This window comes from Apium graveolens, chromosome 2 (genome assembly GCF_009905375.1).
Source record: "Apium graveolens cultivar Ventura chromosome 2, ASM990537v1, whole genome shotgun sequence".
Lineage (NCBI taxonomy): Eukaryota > Viridiplantae > Streptophyta > Magnoliopsida > Apiales > Apiaceae > Apium > Apium graveolens.
In genome coordinates this window covers 267,715,954-267,736,718 of record NC_133648.1, presented here as the reverse complement: position 1 = coordinate 267,736,718, position 20,765 = coordinate 267,715,954, and positions in this window count along the sequence as shown.

The following is a 20,765-nucleotide window of genomic DNA, read 5'->3' as shown; positions in this document are numbered from 1 at the left end:
CATCTTTCCTACTTCATCAGTCACCCAGTCCTTTCCCAAGAAGTGTAAACAAATGATCCTTCCCGAAGACGACCACATGCCATCTCTTCTAGACGTTCAACCTTAGATACCCACTCACTTTCAGAAACGTCTACCCGTTGCCTAGTCTCATTAGACATCTGATCAGCTAAGGATCTTAATTCTGAACCTTTGTCCAAACACCATTTCTCGGTCGCATGATAGCTCCGCATAAATGCAGTAGGGAATTTGTGGAACTAGAATTGTCACAAGGGCCGAAATAGGTTCCATAGCTGGTAAGACAAGAGTCCCGGTAGTCGATCTGACCGGCTTCCATACAATTTCTTCCTCAAAATCAATCTCAGACTCGTACTCATGACTAGACGCTAAGGCTGAAGGGTCGGTAGGAGAAGTCCTATCTGATTCCTCATCATTGATGCTGTTATCTGACATCTGCGATAATATAGGTATGCAAGGTGAAACGAAAAAGGTTATCTTAAATTCTAACGCCATTGTATCATAGAGATCTTAAAGTCGAGACTATATCCTACAATCCCAACCCAAACTCTATATAGTTTAAAACTTAATTCCAAACTTAACATTCCTATAACCCACCTAATCCTGACTCGTTTCAGTGACCAAAACTTGTAGCTCTGATACCAAACTGTGACACCCTCACAATCAGGGGCCTAGATTGTGGAGTCACCATGCTACAAATTACAATAATATAAACCAGAATCATAAATATAATGCCATAACCCCTTCCACTGCTACAGGATCTAATACAGGTTAAGGTATGAAACAAGTTACATCTAACTACACAACATGATGCTATTACAATCTTTTCTAAATACAAAAGATAACTTCATATAGAAGCTGCCACTGATCTACCCCCTTTCTAGCTACCTGCGATGTCATAGCGAATCTAACTGTGCGCGAAGGTCCAAAGTTAGCATTCTTCCTAGCTGACCTTCTAAATCCAACCATACTCGAGCTTAACTGTAAAATTTAGATAACAAAGCAACGTGAGCTACAAAAGCTCAGCAAGTAACAATAACATTAAAACAGTTAAGCTATCAGGCATCAATAGGTATCAAGGCCAACTAAGATATTTAAATGAAAATCCAATATAAGGAATAAGGAAAGGAATTATAAAAAAAAATTCCTTATCGTCAGTTCAAAATTCAAGTTTTCTTTCAAAACTCTTCATAAAATTCTTTCTAACATCTTTTCAAAAACCTTTTCAAGCAAACATTTTTTAAGGAAATCTTTATTTCAAAACATATCTTTTGATTGGAGTTTTCCCACAACGTCATAGACAATACGGGTGATCAGCCACGTAATGCCTCCCATCAGGACCTAATCGTCCTTCTGAGCTTCCATGTATATAGGATCCCCTAAGACTAGTTCCAAAACTAGTCAGCCAGACTTATTGCCATTGCTAGCGCAACACAACCAAAAATGCTAGACCGACGTCACTCGGCCACTTACGCCTCCAATCTATAGGAATCCGTAGAAAACATTTTTGACGGAATTCCTATATCATTTATGAAAATATCTTTCAATTTTAAGCTTTACCAACCTTTTGATGAAATAAGACCTTATTGGAAAGTCTGAAATCATATTTAAGTTCATTTTTGAAACTCAGGGATATCATGTCAAGTATCAGGTATCAAAAAGAACGTAATGGGTTCAAACATAGGTATTATCAATAATGAACCAAGAGGTTCTCATAATGAATAAAATTGTGAGCATTTGAAAATATAAAGGAAACAGGCTTATTTATCAATGGCTGAGATATGGTATTCAAAATTTAAATCAACAGGCAGGAATATAAGTAAAAGAGAGAGAGACCAGTTGAGGTTTCGTTACTTGCCTCTCAAAAGTATCACACTATCACAGTCCTGCCTAACCACAATCTTCACTGGATCTTAGCTTTAACTTTTTCCTTTCCTATGATTGCATACTCACTCTTTAACTCTACACGAGTAAGAACTCTATTTCAGAATCATTCTAAATATAGTTCGACGTTCACTTTAAACGTCTACCTTAACTACCCCTTTCGCGATACCTACATTATACTTATATATGTACTATTATTTCATATATATATATATATATAGCACACATATCATAAACAGGTCATATAGCACATAACACATATTGCACATATGGTCACTATCCGATCTTCAATTTCAAACTTAGGAAATAATTCCTTATTTGAAACAAAATTTTAAATTTAAAACTCTCTTGCAAATTATTTGATCATGTTTAGAAAACAAACTTTAAGTTTAAAAGAATTTGAAATCCATATTATAGTTTAACGAATTAATTGTAAGTCAAGTTGATTCGAATAACTGATCGTCATTTGATAACTTAATTCGACTAGCAACTAACCTAGTGAAACTATAATAGTATTTAAGCATCTTGAAAATGTAATCGCTTTTCGAAGATGGTCTAGTTACTCGACAAGTGAAACTACATTGGATATCTAGCCAAACTATGTTAGATCTTTAAAAGATTTTAATGAAATTTCGGCAGCATATCCTCTATATTTCCAACATAGCAGTCGACCATTGTCGACACCCAAACACAAGCAATCAGCCTCATATACAATCATAATACTATATTATGGTAGTATAATGCTACTATACAAACTTCATCACAAACATAACATTCAACTTACTTGCTCTTTATACTATTTCAAGAATAAACAAGTAAATAATAAACCATTCTATAAAAACTAAGTACATTGACTTATAAATACTTTACACAACTAGTACATTATTATGGATACTAGTTTACAATCAAAACATACCAAATAGCCAAATAAATTTAACAACCAAGGACATAAACCAATTTCAATAAGGCACATACTAGCACACGCCATCACACAAACACACATATTCTATCGTATTTACCATATTAAAGCTAGATACAAGATTACTCATCAAAATGTCTTATACATAGACCATTAATAGTTAAAGTATGACCCGACCATCTCGAAAGAATGCCAATTTACTCTGTTATATTAAAGTCAAATGAAAAATCATAAAACATGAAAGTTGTAGATACTTCTGAGATCTTTCCAGAAAGGTAAGGCTCATTAAAAACGGATAAATAACGAATTCGGAAATTGGATAAATGTGGGCTGCCTGAACAGAGTCAGGCCCTGATTACAGAAGTAATTTGACATTTAAGACTCCTAAATCCCAGAATATGACTCTGAGTTGTGAATATAAAATGTAGAGTTTGAAAAGATCTTTTCAGAATTGTATTCTTCAAAATTTTCTGATAAATACTTAATTTACTATAAATTTTCAAAGTCTGCCTCTCAGGTTTTGAAAATTTTCTGGCAGGTTACAAAAACTGCAGAATTCACCTCCTTATAAGCAGAATTTCGAAAAACTTAAAGAATCAAAGTTGTAACGAATTGAATTATCTTTCTAAATACTCTAAAATCATAACATTTCGACCTGTAATGAATTTTATACGAATTTAGAAAGAAAACAAAACATAATACTTTGAAATCAAACCTTATATCTTTATAACTATATTAACAATCAATTTCACACAGAAATGCCATTTAAACACATGTTTCTCTCAGCAATAACAAAACAATGACATGCATATATCAAAACTAATATACATCAAGATATCTTAGCATGCATTACTAATTTATTGCCATAATTATGTTTAGAACTTAAATTCATATAAGAACACTACATGCAAAGGAGATTAATTACATACAAAACTTTTTAAACAATTTGATTCACTTAAACACTCTTATCACCTTCAACTACATCACATAAGTCAAGAAATCCATTCTCTCATATATACATATACAAAAGCCGCATATATATATACTTCCATGATACAAAACTTTAGTACTTTAAACCACTAAATTAACAACTATTTTTATGAAGAAACACCATATACATACACATTCTTCACATATACATACACCCGCATGTATACAACACACATAAGACACCAATTTCCAACATACAACTATAATCCTTGACATGCAATTCGAATTAACTAACACTCTATTACTCAATAAACTCAAGTGAAATCACATGAAACTCTAGTTTCTCCCTCAACAACACCAGTCTCAAATATACACACACCTATATATACACACGGATACCAGCATGCAAAGTACAAGTTTAATGTAAAAGAAGAGAAAAGATTAGATCCTTACCTAGCAACAAAGGAAAAAGAAAAAGTTGTGTGCTTGTGTGTGTGGTTTTTGGCCAGGGGAAAAGAAAACCTAGAGGAAGAAATGGGGGATGATGTCTCGGGTAAAATGAGGAAAGAAAGAGGGAGGTTGATGTTTTATTTAATAAAACAAGGGTATTTTGGTAATTTTACGTATAAAAGTTTTGTTTTAATAGTTTTCTTTTGATAAATGAATGCAAAAACGTTTCTTTAATAAAATACAAACTATCCTGAAAGTTCTGAAAATTATAAATTTTATATTTTTAAAATGTAGAGGACGAAATTAGCTTCGCGTGCATATTTTTAAATTATTTTTCTGATGCACGGTTATTTTTGTATGAATTTTACAAGTTTGACTACGAAAAGTGCAAAAACAGTTCTTAATTCGAATTAAAAATAGGAAATAGCCCAAAATACTCACTTTTACATTATTATAAAGTTTTTAATACCAAAATAATGATTGTAGAATAATAATAAAAATTTTATTGTTTTCCAACTATTTTTCAGAAATTTAAATAAACATTTATTCACACTTTATTTTTCAATATTCACTTAAAATTTCATAAATAAATTTCCAAGCACTCTAATAATCACATAAATAAATTTCAAACATACTAATAATCACTTAAACCACACTTTAGCATATAAATATCACATATCTTATTTTTCTAACTAACTTCTCATATTTCCATAATTCCCACTTTTCCACTTTTCAATTTCCACTTTCACATTTAAATTTCCATCTTTAAATTTTATAATGCTATTATAGCATCAATAAATCCACAATTCACTTCATCACAATTCCTCTGAAATACATCAGACTGGAATAAATATATTATTATATATATTTATTCTCTACTTTCACATAAATAGCACAGAAACAAATAATCATTATATTAAAATTTTACGGTCGTTAGAGGCATATAAACTCTTACAGGTTCATCAAATTTTTCTTTGCCCTTGGACCTTGGACCTTGGATCTACTTCCACTTGTGATTTAGCTTTGGTTGCCTCAGAATTTGTTCTTTCCTTTATCACAATACCCTTAAGCTTTGGAAGTTTCTTTTCAACAACAGAAGCTTTAGATTTTGTCTTGACACTTTCTCCTTTGAGTCTAGCTTCTTCTTCCTTTAGACTCTCAAAGTCCATTCCTGGATTTTCTTTAAGAAATAATTTCTTTGAAATTTCTTCATCAAGTTCCAGATGTTCACCTGAACTTATCCTTTTACCAGTATCAGAACTTATTCTTCTCCCAGTATCAGAACTTGTTCTTTGTGCAAAAATTTCAGTTGTCTTTAATGAAGAACCTTTGCCACCTTTGCCTTGACCATGACCTCTACCCATTCCAGAGTTTCCTTGGTCATCTTTTCCATCATCCTTACCATTCAGTGATTGAGTAGATTTGTATTTGGACTTAATTACTTTCTCCCCCGTTTTGGCATCACAGGTAAAAGAAGAGAGACAAGCAATTCCACTGAGGATTGGATCTCATTGAGCTGAGTTTGATGAGAAGCTTGATTCTTTAGAATTTCATCAATCTGAGCTTATTGCTTCTCCTGAGTTTTTTCAATATACCCAATTATGTCAAAGGCTGGCTTAAAAAATCTGTTCTTTTTGAATTTTATATTCATATCTTGCTGGATCAAAGATTCTTGAATTTTATTCACCTTGTCATGAGTTATGGAATGTTGACCTTGAAGGTGCCAAGTACTCAATGCAGTAACTCTCAGCTGTGCCTTGAAATCATCATTTATCAGCATTTCATCAGCTTTGGCAAGGTGCTCAGCAAGAATTTTTTCAGAAGGTACAAAACTAACTGTGTTCCATTCCTTAGTCCACTCCTTTCCTCTAGGAGTTTCACTCCAAGGTACTGGTGCTTCCTCTCTAACAAACTTCTTGATTAGATCAGCTTTATTAACTGTTTGTTGAGGTGCATGTCCTGATGGACCAGCTGCATCGGTATCTAAATTAGCAGCAGCTTCACCAGTAATATCCTCCTTGGCAGCATCAGAACTTGTAGATCCTGCAATATGAGGATCCTCTGATAAAATAACAGTATGTGAGGCTATAGAGGATTCAACATCATCCTCTAAATTCTGATCTGCAGCTAAGTTCTGATCAACATCCACATTTTGATGCTCACCTAAAATCTAATCTTCAGTATCTAGATCCAGAATTGGTGTTGATGGAATATTGGTATTGAAATCAGCATCCAAAATTGGTGTTGTTGGTGGAGTAAGTTGAGTTGGTGGAGCTTCCAAGTATAGAATCTCAGGCACATTCAAGATGTGAATGTCAATTTCATCACTTGTACCTGGATCTGTAGTGTGTACTTATTCAATTATAGGTGACACGGGAGGGGTAGGCACTTTATCTTGGGCAGTTTCTGGTTATACAGAAGGAAGTGATTCAATAACAATTAGTTTTTTTGGGATCAGAGATTCCTAAACCCCTTCCTTGGCTGCTTCCTCATCTTCTGAATCTGACTCAACTGTGTCCCTGTGAGCTCTTTGCTTTTTCATTTTCTTCAAAGGTGGAGATACTGTAGGAGTTTTATCATCAGGATTTAGCTTTCTAAGCCTTTTGAGAGGCCTAGAACTCCCAGTTACAGTATCTTTCTGAGAAGAGACCTTCTCAACTTCTACAATAACAGGTTCTGATATGGGAACCTGTTCCTCAGTATCTGATTCATCTTTCAGAATAATTCTCCTTTTCTTCTATTGAAACTGAGGCACAGTATTTGTCCTCTTTGGTTTGGAAGATGAAGGCTTCACTGTAGGTGTTGAAGGTTGAGGTTTAGTTAACTGTGTTGGTTTGAAAAATGTCCTGATGGAGGGTTGAGATGGTTGAGGTTGAGAAGTTTGAGATGTTGGTGTAGTTATGGTAGGTACTGATGGAGTTTGGGTTGGGTATGATGAGTTGGTGGGTTGGACATCAGGATAGACAGATGTGTATGTATGTGGATCAGCATTTACCAAGACTTGTTTTACAGACTGAGGTATCTTTAAGGGTCTAACCACTTGTTTCTTATTGTCAGCATTTAACAAATCATTAAAAGCCCTTTTTGCAAGCTTAAAAGGTGGAATTAAATCAGTGGTAGGTTGGGGTTCATCAGCACAAGAAAAAGTATATATATGCACACAAAATCTAGCAAAGTATACTACATTCCTATCCTCTGTCATCCTATCCCCTATGAAACCTAGCACATCACTTGCAAAATCAAAGTGAGTTTGATGAATAAGAGCATACCCGATTTGCTGACTCATGATGGGAATAACATCAAAGTTAGAGCATTTATTGGCGAATGCCTTAGTGATACAATCAAAGAAAAAATTCCATTCCTTTCTGATATTTGCTCTTTTCAGTTGACCCAGCTTTCCCAAACTTTTCTCATATCCCAGACTGGCCATAAGCTGCTGTAGAACAGGGTCCTCCACTGTTGAGAATGTACAGCCTTCTGGTAAGTGGAGAGCTTTACGAACTGATCCAGGAGTAACCACATGCTCAACATCATTTACTTCAAATACGATGCTTGAAGTACCAGTAGCACCACCATCATCAAAAAGCCCAGTCCACCAAAACGTCAGTATTTGTTGGCTTGAAATACTTTGAGATTGGGTCAAAGCATACCTAATCTCACTATTTGCTAAGAAATCTTGCACAAAGTGCAAATCTGATGGAGCTTCAGCCTTGTTCAAGATAGCATCATAGTTATTTGGTACAAACTTGGCTCCATCAACAATTAAATCCTTGGGCGCCATCAGAAATAAGTGAGAATCTTGTTTGCCTAAAAGGTGTTTGATGAAATGTCTGTATAGTGAACCGTCAGAAAATGTGAGAGAATAAGAAAAGAGAGAGAGTGAATAGAATAAAAATATGAATAAAAGATTTGAAAATCTTTTATCTCTTTTACTTAGAAAATCCACGTTACAGCAGTTAATGAGAAGTGGAACAGACCTTTACACCTGTCAAGCATGTAGCAGTTAAGGCAAAAGTTAATGAGCACGGTAAATAAGCAATTATTACCTTACACGTTCAGTTTTAAAAAAACTGTTCCCACTAAACAAATGATCATTACTGCTTTCTCTCAAATAAACCAATATTCTGAAAAAAAATATGACCGTTGAAGTAATGACCAAAAATAAGCCAAGGAGATAAATAGTGCCACGTCAGCATCAGAACTTGATTATTATCAGGATTTAAAAGTCATCAGAATATGGCTCCTTTACTCGAAAAGTGAATGTTTATTCCTGTAATTCTTCACACAAATACTGATATGGGTACATCAGAACTTAATCATCAGAACTTCCATCAGAACTTGTCCTCAGAATTTATGCAACTGACACTTAAATTGTTCATCTAAAACAACATTTGTCACCACAGTAATTTTCATCATTCATATGGAGTGTATGTGTGTGCAATAAGCTAAATATCAGACAAAGAGTAAAGTCTGATTCACTTCAAAACATCTTAGAAATAAGGAATAACTAAGAACTTTGCTCAAAATCTATCATTATTCTGAAGTCTACTATAGAATGAGTTCACCTCAACTGTTTTATGCTCATTTTATGCATCTTTTGAAATTCTTTTTACAGTGGCTTCTCAGTTTAAGTGAGTTACAACTGCTTATCAGAATTTATGCTATTATCAGAGTATTTCTCCAGTAATCAGAGAATGTGAAAAGTCACCAAGAAAATTTTATTTTTGCTTTTCTAATGCATATTACTTAATACCAGCAATGCACTTGGGTCTTCCCTTCCATATTTTACTCTAGATCTCAAAGGAGTACCTGATATTTATTTCTTTTCTTTTTCTTTTTCTTTTTCTTTTGATAAGTGAGGCTTATCAGCACTTAGTACATCCATTAGATTTACTAACATCAGAACTTAACAGATAAGAAGCACTATTCTAGTTTTTGACTTAGTAATAATATATACAAAGTAAACTTCAACTAAGTTCAGTATCATAATTTGCTAGTGTAAAAAAAATTTCCACATAAACAATTACTTTATACATGGGATCTTTAGTTTATTAAAGACTACTAGGTCAGAATCTAGCACAATTATCCTTATTGGTTTGAATAGTCACAGAAACATTCATATCACTATCAGAGTTTAGAAATTCACATCAGACAACAATCAGCACTTAGAAAATTTTCAATTAAACACAGAATACACAAAGATAGTAATATCTGTAAATACTGATCATAAAGTTTGATGTATCAGAACATAAACTAAGCAGATTTAGAGAAAGAACCTGAAACCATTCCAAGTTCATTTACCAATCTTGTAAAAGTAGCTTCACATAGTGGTTTTGTGAAGATATCTGCTAGTTGTTGATCTGTTGGAACAAAATACAATTCCATTATACCATCATCCACATGTTCCCTTATGAAGTGGTACCTAATGTTGATGTGCTTTGTCATTGAGTGTTGAACTGGATTACCTGTCATAGCAATAACACTTTGATTATCACAGTAATTAGGGATTTTAGAATATGTTAACCCATAATCCAGTAACTGATTCTTCATCCAAAGAATATGTGCACAACAGCTTCCTGCAGCAATGTATTCTGCTTCTGCAGTTGATGTAGAAATTGACTTTTGTTTCTTGTTAAACCAAGAAACCAATCTACCTCCAAGAAATTGGCAGCTTCCACTTGTGCTTTTCCTGTCAATTTTGCATCCTGCAAAATCTGCATCTGAGTAACCTATTAGCTTAAAGTCTGATTCTCTAGGATACCATAATCCTAGATCAGCTGTACCCTTTAGATACTTGAAAATTCTTTTTATAGATGTTAAGTGAGGTTCTCTTGGATCTGCTTCAAATCTTGCACAAAGACAGGTAGCATACATGATATCAGGTCTACTTGCAGTTAGATAGAGTAGTGAGCCAATCATACCTCTGTAATCAGTAATATCTACTGATGTACCAGTTTCCTTATCCAATTTTTTTGCAGTGGCCATATGAGTGGATGCACTTGAACAATCTTGCAATCCAAATTTCTTCAACAAATTTCTGGTGTACTTATATTGACAAATAAAAGTTCCTTCTTCATTCTGCTTGACTTGAAGGCCCAGAAAATAGCTAAGTTCTCCCATCATACTCATTTGATATCTTGACTGCATTAGCTTGGCAAACCTTTTACAAAGTCTGTCATTTGTAGAACCAAAAATGATATCATCAACATATATCTGTACCAAAAGTAAGTCCTTTCCATGGTTGAGATAGAACAATGTTTTGTCAATAGTCCCTCTGTTAAATCCACTTTCCAGAAGAAACTGAGCTAAAGTCTCATACCATGCTCTTGGAGCTTGCTTAAGGCCATAAAGTGCTTTGTCAAGTCTGTAGACATGATGAGGAAATTTTGAATTTACAAAACCTGGAGGTTGTTCAACATATACTTCTTCTTCTAATTCTCCATTAAGAAAAGCACATTTTATATCCATTTCAAAGACTGTAAACTTTTTGTGAGCAACATAAGCCAAAAATATCCTTATGGCTTCCAATCTTGCAACTGGTGCAAATGTTTCATCATAATCAATTTCTTCCTGTTGAGAATATCCTTTTGCAACCAGCCTTGCTTTATTCCTTGTAATTATGCCATCACTATCAGTTTTGTTTCTGAACACCTACTTTGTACCAACAACAGACCTGTTCTTTGGTCTTGGCACTAGGGTCCAGACTTTATTTCTTTCAAATTCATTTAACTCGTCCTGCATTGCTTGCACCCAATCAACATCTTGAAGTGCTTCTTCTACTTTCTTTGGTTCAGTCTAAGAAAGAAAAGAATGATAGAGACATTCATTTGATGTAGTTGTTCTAGTTCTGACACATACATCAGGATTTCCAATAATTAAGTCAGGTGTATGTGCTTTAGTCCACTTCCTTGCAGATGGAAGGTTATCTCTAGAACTGGACGCTCCCCCATGATCCATGCTATCTCCATCAACATTTTATGATGCTCCCCCTGAAATTATGCCATCTGAATTGGATCCTTCAGTATTTGAGTTTTCAGAATTATCAGAACTTGAGTTTCCAGAATTATCAGAACTTGGCCCATCAGAACTTGATGAATCAGAACTTGAAGAGCCTGTTATAGATTTTGATGCTTCATAAGATGTGGTTGGATCTTCAATATGCTCCCCCTGCACAGGTGCATCTTGCTTTGACGTAGTCATCACAGTTTCAATAATATCAGAGTTTAATCCATCAGAGTTTGCAGTATCAGGATTTAGACTGTCAGGATTTAGACTGTCAGGATTTACAGAATCAGAATTTAAAACTTCATTTTCAAATCTCAGCTGATCATGATCATTGAAATCTTCAAATCCAGTAATCTTCTTATCATCAAAGGAGACATTAATATATTCTATGACAACCCTTGTTCTTAAATTGTAGACTCTGAAGGTTTTGTGGAAAGTGGATATCCAACAAAAATTCCTTCATCAGCTTTTAGATCAAATTTGGATAGCTGTTCAGGATGAGTCTTAAGAACAAAACACTTGCATCCAAATACATGAAAATACTTCATATTTGGCTTCTTTTTCTTCACCATCTCATATAGTGTCTTTCCATGCTTGTTGATAAGTGTCGCATTCTGAGTAAAACAAGCAGTCTGCACAGCTTCAGCCCAAAAATAGGTTGGTAACTTTGCTTCATCAAGCATAGTTCGTGCAGCTTCAATAAGAGTTCTATTCTTTCTTTTAACAACTCCATTTTGCTGTGGAGTTCCTGGAGCAGAGAATTCCTGCTTTATTCCCTGGTCTTTACAGAACTCTTCCATAATCAAATTCTTGAACTCAGTGGCATTATCACTTCTTATAATTTTCACAGAGTCTTTGACCAATTTATCCAGTTGTTTGACATGATCAATCAAGATAGATGCAGTTTCACTTTTTGTGTGCAAGAAATACACCTATGTGTATCTGGTGAACACATCCACTATGACCATAGCATATTACTTCTTTGCAATAGACATGACATTCACTGGACCAAATAGATCAACATGTAGTAGGTGATAAGGCTCAAGAATTGATGATTCAGTCTTGCTCTTGAATGAAGATTTTCTTTGTTTTGCCTTTTGACATGAATCATAAAGGTCATCAGGAGAAAATACTGATTTTGGCAGTCCTCTCACAAGATCTTTCTTGACTAGTTCATTTATATTGTTGAAATTTAAATGAGAGAGTTTCTTGTGCCAATTCCATCTTTCTTCAATTGATGCTCTACTTAACAGAGATATTGCAGAACCATCAGAACTTGTTGAAAGCTTGGTTTCATAAATGTTACTATGCCTGTATCCTTTCAAAACAACTTTTCCTGTAGATTTGCTTACAACTTCACAGTGTTCTTCAAAGAAATCCACATGATAACCTCTGTCACAGATTTGACTAACACTCAGCAAATTATGTTTAACTCCTGAGACAAGAGCTACTTTTTCAATGATGACATTCCCAAGATTAATACTGCCATATCTCAGAGTTTTTCCCATGTTGCCATCTCTATAAGAAACATCTGGGCCAGCTTTCTCCACAAAGTCTGATAGTAGGCTTTATTTCCAGTCATATGTCCTGAGCATCCACTGTCCAGAACTAGGATGTTTTTCCTATCGCCCTGCAATCACAAAGACCACTAATGATTAGTTTTAAGGACCCGGACTTGCTTGGATCCTTTGGCCTTATTAAGTTTGTTAACATTTGCAGCGGATTTAGTATCATAATTTATGTTAACAGTTTTCTTATCAGAATTTGCAATATCAGACTTTGCATCAGAACTTACATTAGAAGGAATAATGCTAACTTTCTTTAAAGAAGGTTTTATTTGATAATAATCATAGTATAAATTATGATATTCCTTACAAGTATAAATGGAATGCCATAAATTACCTCAATGAAAATAAGGATTTTATGGCCTATATCTAACAGACTGACTCTTAACTCCTGATTTTGAAGGTAAGGAGTTTATGTTCTTATTCTTCATGCAAAAAGAAGCAAGATGGTTAGAATTTCCACAGTTATAACATTTCTTTCTAGGAGCATTAGGAACAGGGTTATAATCATTGCTTTTATTCACACCTTCCTTTTCATTCCTATTTTTCCTAGGTAGCTTTACATTGTTTACATTCTTAACATCTTTCAGCTTATGCTTAAGCTGGTTCTTTGTCATTAAGCCTATGTTAACTTCAGTTGGCTTATCCTATTTTGGTTTGTCAGAAGTTAATTTCTCTTTAACTTCTGATTTATCAATATCAGACTTTACAGCTACAAACTTAACAGGATTTACCTTTGGCTTTTGTTTAACAACTATAGGCTCAATTTCTACAGTTCCATTATCATTCTTATCATCTCCATAACCTAAACCCTCTTTCCAGTTTCCATTACTTAACAAATTCTGAGTTGTTCTTCCAGAGTTAGTCCAAGTCCTGATAATCTCTCTTTCCTTTTCTAACTCAGTTTTTAAAGATTCATTCATTTTAAGTACTTCATCCCTAACATAAAAGGCATCATCTCTATCTTTCTGAGTTTGATGGAACATGACTAACTCTTTTTCTAAATAATCATTCCTCTTTTTATAAGAAAGATTTTCAGAAGTTAATCTTTTACATGTTAAAGTTTGATCTCTATAACTAATGAACATGGTTTTAAGATATCTTCTCAACTCAGTAATATCATCAGTAAGAAAGGCATAAGTAGTTTGAGGTACCTTTAACTCAGCAGCATCAGAACTACTATCAGCATTTGCCATTAAGGCATAGTTCATCTCACTTTCAGAATCTGAAGTGTCTGTCCAACTTTTCTTCTTTGTGACAAGTGTCTTGCCTTTGTCACTCTTCACTTTCTTGCAATCAGGAGATATATGACCTTTCTCACCACAGTTGTAGCATTTGACATTTAAGTAATCTCCTCTGTCAGACGTTCCTCCTTTGCCTTCAGATTTTATGAAACCCTTCTTATCAGAACTTGCACCTTTCCTGGAAATTTTTTTCCCTTTCTGAATTTCCTGTATGCAATCCTTGTGATTCCTTTCACCATAAGAGCACACAGCTTCATCATCTCTTCATCAGGATCTATCTCAGGTAAGCTTTCAGTTTTTGAGTCATCATCACTATCAGAACTTGATGACTCAGTATCAGACTTTATGATGAGAGCTTTTCCCTTGCCTTTTCTTCAGGCAGCTACTTTGGGGACATTGTGGCGCCCTCCAAACCCGGGTCAGAAGTTTGGGGTCCACACACACACCTTAATTATAACCTGCTTATAACAATAATAAAGATAATAATAATATATGCAGTGACCCTACTTATCAACCACCACGGACCGCGACAGGTTAAAGTATGCACACAAGCCAACACACTAATATATTACAAACCGTTCAAATCCCAACTATTTCAAACTCACACTGAGTATCAAACATTATTACAACTTTTACAAACTTAAATTATCCCAAAAGAAGTCTACTAGTTCAGCTTCCTCAACCTGAACCCCTAGCTCTCGCGCTGGACTGGGGATCCTCGCTACCAACTGGTTCCTTTTTAACTGGAAAGAATATAAACAACATCGCACAAATGAGCTAACTAGCTCAGCAAGTCACAATAACAAAACTGAGAATAATGATCATTAGGCGACTATGATTATGATATCAAGTGAACATTGGATTATGATTTAGAATTGGATAATATACTTTTAATTTAAAAATCAAGGTTAGGCTGCTGATCAGTCACGCACTAACCCCGAGCAAGGCACACAACATTGCTCTAACTACTGGATCCAAGGCACACATTGGCCTAACTTGACCATTATATGGTCTGACCACGAATCTGGTCCACAATTTTATAAAAACAATCCAATTCTAACATAATAACAAAATATGCAATAATAAACAATAACCAGAATCATTAACCACAATGAGTGTTTAACAATGAAAGGGTTTCAATCTTTGTAAGGATCAATAAAGTAGTTTAAAAGCTTAAATGCTGGGTAATGAAAGAATTGGATAACAAAAGAATCAATATTTCAGGGTTTCAAAGATTTGGGCTCTCAAAGCATAGGATACAATGGTTGAATGTACAAGTAATTCAGTTCAGTGTTTGGGATTTTGTTTGCATGTATTTATGGAATAGTACCGTATACTTGAGGTTCGAGTTTGGGTTTACAATGATCAATGGTTTAAAAAGAATATGGTTCATGGCTCAAGAACAATAACTGAAATCAGGGTTTCGGTTTCCGTGCTTCAAAGCACTTGCAATGTCAACAAGACTATCAAGAATTACAATATCTCGAGAAAGTTCAGAACACTTGCCTGGTATTAACTCACTACTCTGTACTCGCTTTCAATCACAATCGTCTTATTCCTCAACTATCTGTTTCCCTTTTCTACGCCTTGCCTCTTCTGCTCACATATCATAAGCATCTATCAATCATCAACTCACAAGATTCTATTCAACGCACACTTTTATCTACCCTTCGTTTTACCCAAATCCGATTAACGGATTGAAATCTACGCAATAACGAAGTAAACACCGCATATATAGACCGATAGTCAAACCACATGTCACGTATAACACATAATACATCACGTAATCAATGACATATCATTTATAAAGAAGTCTTAGGTCATAAATGTGCTTTCGGGTATTTAAAATAATTTTTAAAACATTTTTCGGAATTAAAACGGGTCGTTGGATCAATTTCAAGTTAATAAACAGGGTTCGGCTGGCCAATTCTGGCTCCGAAACAATTTTAGAATAATTATCGAGCCTTGAAAATAATTTAGAATAATATTTTAAAGCTCTAAACTATTTTTCAGAATTTTTAAATCATTTTTAATAATTAAATCTAATTACATAATTAATTAAAAATCAATTAATAATTAATTAAATCAATTAATCAATTAATTTTCGAATTAATTGATTAATTAATCAATTGAAAATTAACTGAAATTAATTAAATAATTAATTCAGATTTATTTGTGAATTAAAAATAATTTTCGGAATTAAAATAATAATTTTTAGAATTTTCAGAAATTAAAAACGAATTTTTATAATAAAAAATAAATGGGAAATATGATTTTTAAACATTTTTAAAACAGGAATCCTATTTTTGCAAAGTCTGGAAACTACAGGGACCAAACTGCATCGTCCCCAAAACTTCAGGGACCAAACTGCAATTTTTACAGTCCAGTCGCCGGAAAACACAGGGGTGGCCGAAGAACACGATTCCGGCCTCCTCACCTTGCCACAAGCTCCAGATCACTTCTACACAACACCAGGAACACAACCATGCAATCAAAACAACCTAACAATCCCTGAGTTGGCCGGAATTTGGCCGTGAAATTTTCCAGTTTCCGGCGAACATCGGAAAACTTCAAAATACAACTCCCTTCTCTACAGACTTCGTTGGTTCATGAAACTCATACGACTGAATTGCTAATTTCACAGAGAACACAATCCACTATATCACAACATCAATCTATCACAGAATAAGAAACCCCCAAATTTCAATTAAGAACATTCATACTGGTTATAAACCCTAATTTTAAAATTCGAAAATCAAACTCAAATTTGAACATGTTATTGAACTCCAAATCAGACGTATGACATATGAAAATCATCAGGAAAATAAGCTCTACAACATGCAATCATCAAATCACACAAACAATCATCCGAACAAAAATTCATATTTTTAATAAAATAAATTCGAAAATAATTAAATTTTTAGAAATTCAACCTTTGATTCTGCAGTGAAACCAAGCTTAGAATCTGATAGTACTCCTTGAGACCTTCAAATCGGTTACTCCAACTTTTCAAACGGATTTCACTAACGCCTTGAATTTGTGGTTTGATTCTCAGAAAGGTTTATGAATATATGATTTTTCTCTGTAAAATTATATATTTATCTGTCTGCAAACGATTTTGATACGAAATAAAATACGGTAAAAGGCTATTTATAATTACGGAAAATTAGTATCCCGTTGGATCATTCCGGATATAAAATGGTATGTTTATTTATAAAAACTGATCCAAACGGTATCGGTTTTTGGGATAATTATCCAAATCAGTACAACTTGTACTGCGGTCTTGGTCTCAGCACCCAGTTACACGTACTACGAAGTGATAATTGGGATAGTTTAATAAAAAGCTCCCGTTTATCGAAAATACGGGTTTTATTAATTTACCGAAACGAATATTGTATCGAAAATATTGTGCCGGGACCCGCGCAGGACAAACCGTACGCCGGATCGAAAAAGTCGAAACATGGAAAATGCTCGGAATATTACAATTAGGTTTGGAAGGAGTTCTCGGTAGAGTTTCGGGTTCCAAAAACATAACAACGGTTGACGTTGGTTGGTTCCCGTTTTTATAAAATTGATTTTAATTACCCGGAAAAAGATTTTAAAAATTTCATATGATTCTTATAAATCTATAAATCAACATAAAAATAATTAGGAAGATATAACAATTATCTATATTTTATTTTGGACATATAAAAATTAAAATACTCAATTAATATTATTTTTGAATATTCAAGTACATATATCACTTAACAATTAACTCACAGAATAGATACTGAACACACATATTAATTATTTAATAGTAGAAATAATTACACGTTATATCCCGGATATTACATCCTTCCCCCCTTAAAAGGATTCTGTCCTCAGAATCTCCTAAGAAAACAAATGAGGGTACTTTTCTCTCATATCACTTTCTAACTCCCAGGTTGACTCTTCAACCTTTGGGTTTCTCCACAATACTCTTACTAACTTTATCACTTTATTTCTCAATATTTTCTCTCTTTCCTCTAAAATCTCTATTGGATTCTCTACATATGATAAATCTGCCTGAAGCTCTATTGGCTCATATTCTATTACATGCATGGAGTCTGGATTATATTTCTTGAGCATCGATACATGAAAAACATTGTGAATGTGCTCCATGTGCGGAGGTAACGCCAATTCGTAAGCGACTTTGCCAACGCTCTTTAGGATCTCAAAAGGTCCGACATATCTTGGGCTTAGCTTCCCTTTCTTCCCAAACCTCGTTAGTCCTTTCCACGGTGATACTTTCAATAATACCAAGCTCCCTTCTTCAAATTCCATGTCTTTCCTTGACTGGTCTGCATACCTCCTCTGACGATTTTGTGCGGCTATTAATCTTTTCTGGATAAGTTCAACAACTTCCTTTGTCTGCTGTACCAATTCAGGTCCGAGTATTTTGCATTCTCCTACTTCGTCCCAATATAATGGAGATCTACATTTGCGTCCATAAAGGGCTTTATAAGGTGGCATCCCAATGCTGGCGTGATAACTATTGTTATAAGCAAATTCTACCAGGGGTAAATGCTCGTCCCAACTTCCTTTGAAATCAATAGCACAAACACGTAGCATGTCCTCGATTGTCTGGATTGTTCTTTCACTTTGGCCGTCCGTCTGCGGGTGATAGGCCGTACTCATATTCAATTTTGTTCCCAAACATTCTTGAAAACTCTTCCAAAATCTTGAATTAAACCTTGGATCTCGATCAGATACGATAGACACTGGAACTCCATGACGAACTACAATTTCTTTTAGGTACATATGGACTAACTTGTCGAGCGAAAATCTTTCATTTATAGGCAGAAAATGAGCTGACTTGGTAAGTCTATCCACTATAACCCAAATGGCATCATGATTAGCCCTTGTCCTTGGTAATCCAACTATGAAATCCATGGTAATATGTTCCCACTTCCATTCTGGAATCTCCAATGGCTGTAGCAATCCGCTTGGTCTCTGATGCTCCGCTTTAACTCTCTGACAGGTATAACATTTGCTAACCCATTCCGCAATTTCCCTCTTCATATTTGGCCACCAATAATTCTTCTTTAAATCTCTGTACATTTTGGTACTCCCTGGATGGATGGAATATCTTGAATTATGTGCCTCTTGTAAAATTTCATTCTTTAACTCCGTCACTGGTGGAATCCAAACTCTTGAAGAAAACCTAAGAATACCTTGATCATCTTGTTGCGTGCATAATTCCTCACCTACCAAACTATTTATATCTTGATCCATTACCTCTTTCTGGCATTTCTTTATTTTCTCCAATAACTCCGGTTGGAAAACCATACTGTATACTTTTGCTTCCTCAGGTTTGCAAATTCTAACCTCCAATTCTAATTTCTGAAATTCTTTATATATTTCTTCAGGTACAGATAACACATTTAACCTTTCCTTCCGACTTAACGCATCTGCTACAACGTTCGCCTTACCGGGATGATAATTAATCGAGCAATCATAATCCTTGATCAATTCTAACCATCTTCTTTGCCTCATATTAAGTTCCTTCTGGGTAAATATATATTTCAAACTTTTATGATCCGTGAAAATCTCACACTTTTCTCCATACAAATAATGTCTCCAAATTTTCAAAGCAAAAACTATAGCTACTAGCTCCAAGTCATGAGTAGGGTATTTCTGTTCGTGTGGTTTCAATTGTCTTGACGCATAAGCAATCACCTTGTCGTGCTGCATAAGAACACATCCTAGTCCCTTATGAGAAGCATCGCTATAAATTACGAAATTCCCTTGATCGTCTAGAAGTGACAAAACAGGTGCCGTGATTAATCTCTGCTTCAATTCTTGAAAACTTTCTTCGCACTTGTCGTTCCATATAAACTTTTCATTCTTTCGTGTAAGCTTTGTTAATGATGTGGCAATCCTTGAGAAATTCTGAACAAATCGACGATAATATCCCGCCAATCCTAGGAAACTTCTTACCTCAGTGGGTGTTCTCGGTCTCTCCCAATTCGTAATTGCTTCGATCTTTGCCGGGTCCACTTTGATCCCTTCATTACTGACTATGTGTCCTAAGAACTGAACTTCCTGTAGCCAAAACTCACACTTCGACAATTTAGCATATAACTTCTTCTTCCTTAAAATCTCCAAAGCCGTTCTCACATGTTCCGCATGATCCTCTTTTGTCTTGGAATAGATTAAAATATCGTCTATAAACACAATAACAAACTTATCCAAATACTCTTTGAAAATTCTATTCATCAGGTCCATAAACGCTGCTGGGGCGTTGGTCAATCCAAAAGACATCACTAGAAATTCATAATGTCCATACCTTGTTCTGAAAGCTGTCTTTGGTATATCTTCTGGCTTGATCTTTAATTGATGATATCCCGATCTTAAATCAATTTTGGAGAAATACTTGGCTCCCTTCAATTGGTCAAACAAATCATCGATTCTGGGTAACGGATACTTGTTCTTGATTTTCAGCTTATTGAGTTCCCTATAATCAATGCACAGTCTCATGCTTCCATCTTTCTTCTTGACAAATAATACCGGGGCTCCCCACGGGGATACGCTGGGTCTAATTACTCCTTTCTCTAACAATTCTTGCAATTGCCTTGCTAGCTCTTTCATCTCAACAGGCGCCATTCTGTACGGGGCTTTGGACACCGGTTCTGTTCCAGGTTCTAAGTCGATCGCAAATTCAATTTCTCTATCTGGAGGAAGTCCTGGTAATTCGTCGGGAAATACGTCTGGAAATTCATTCACTACTGG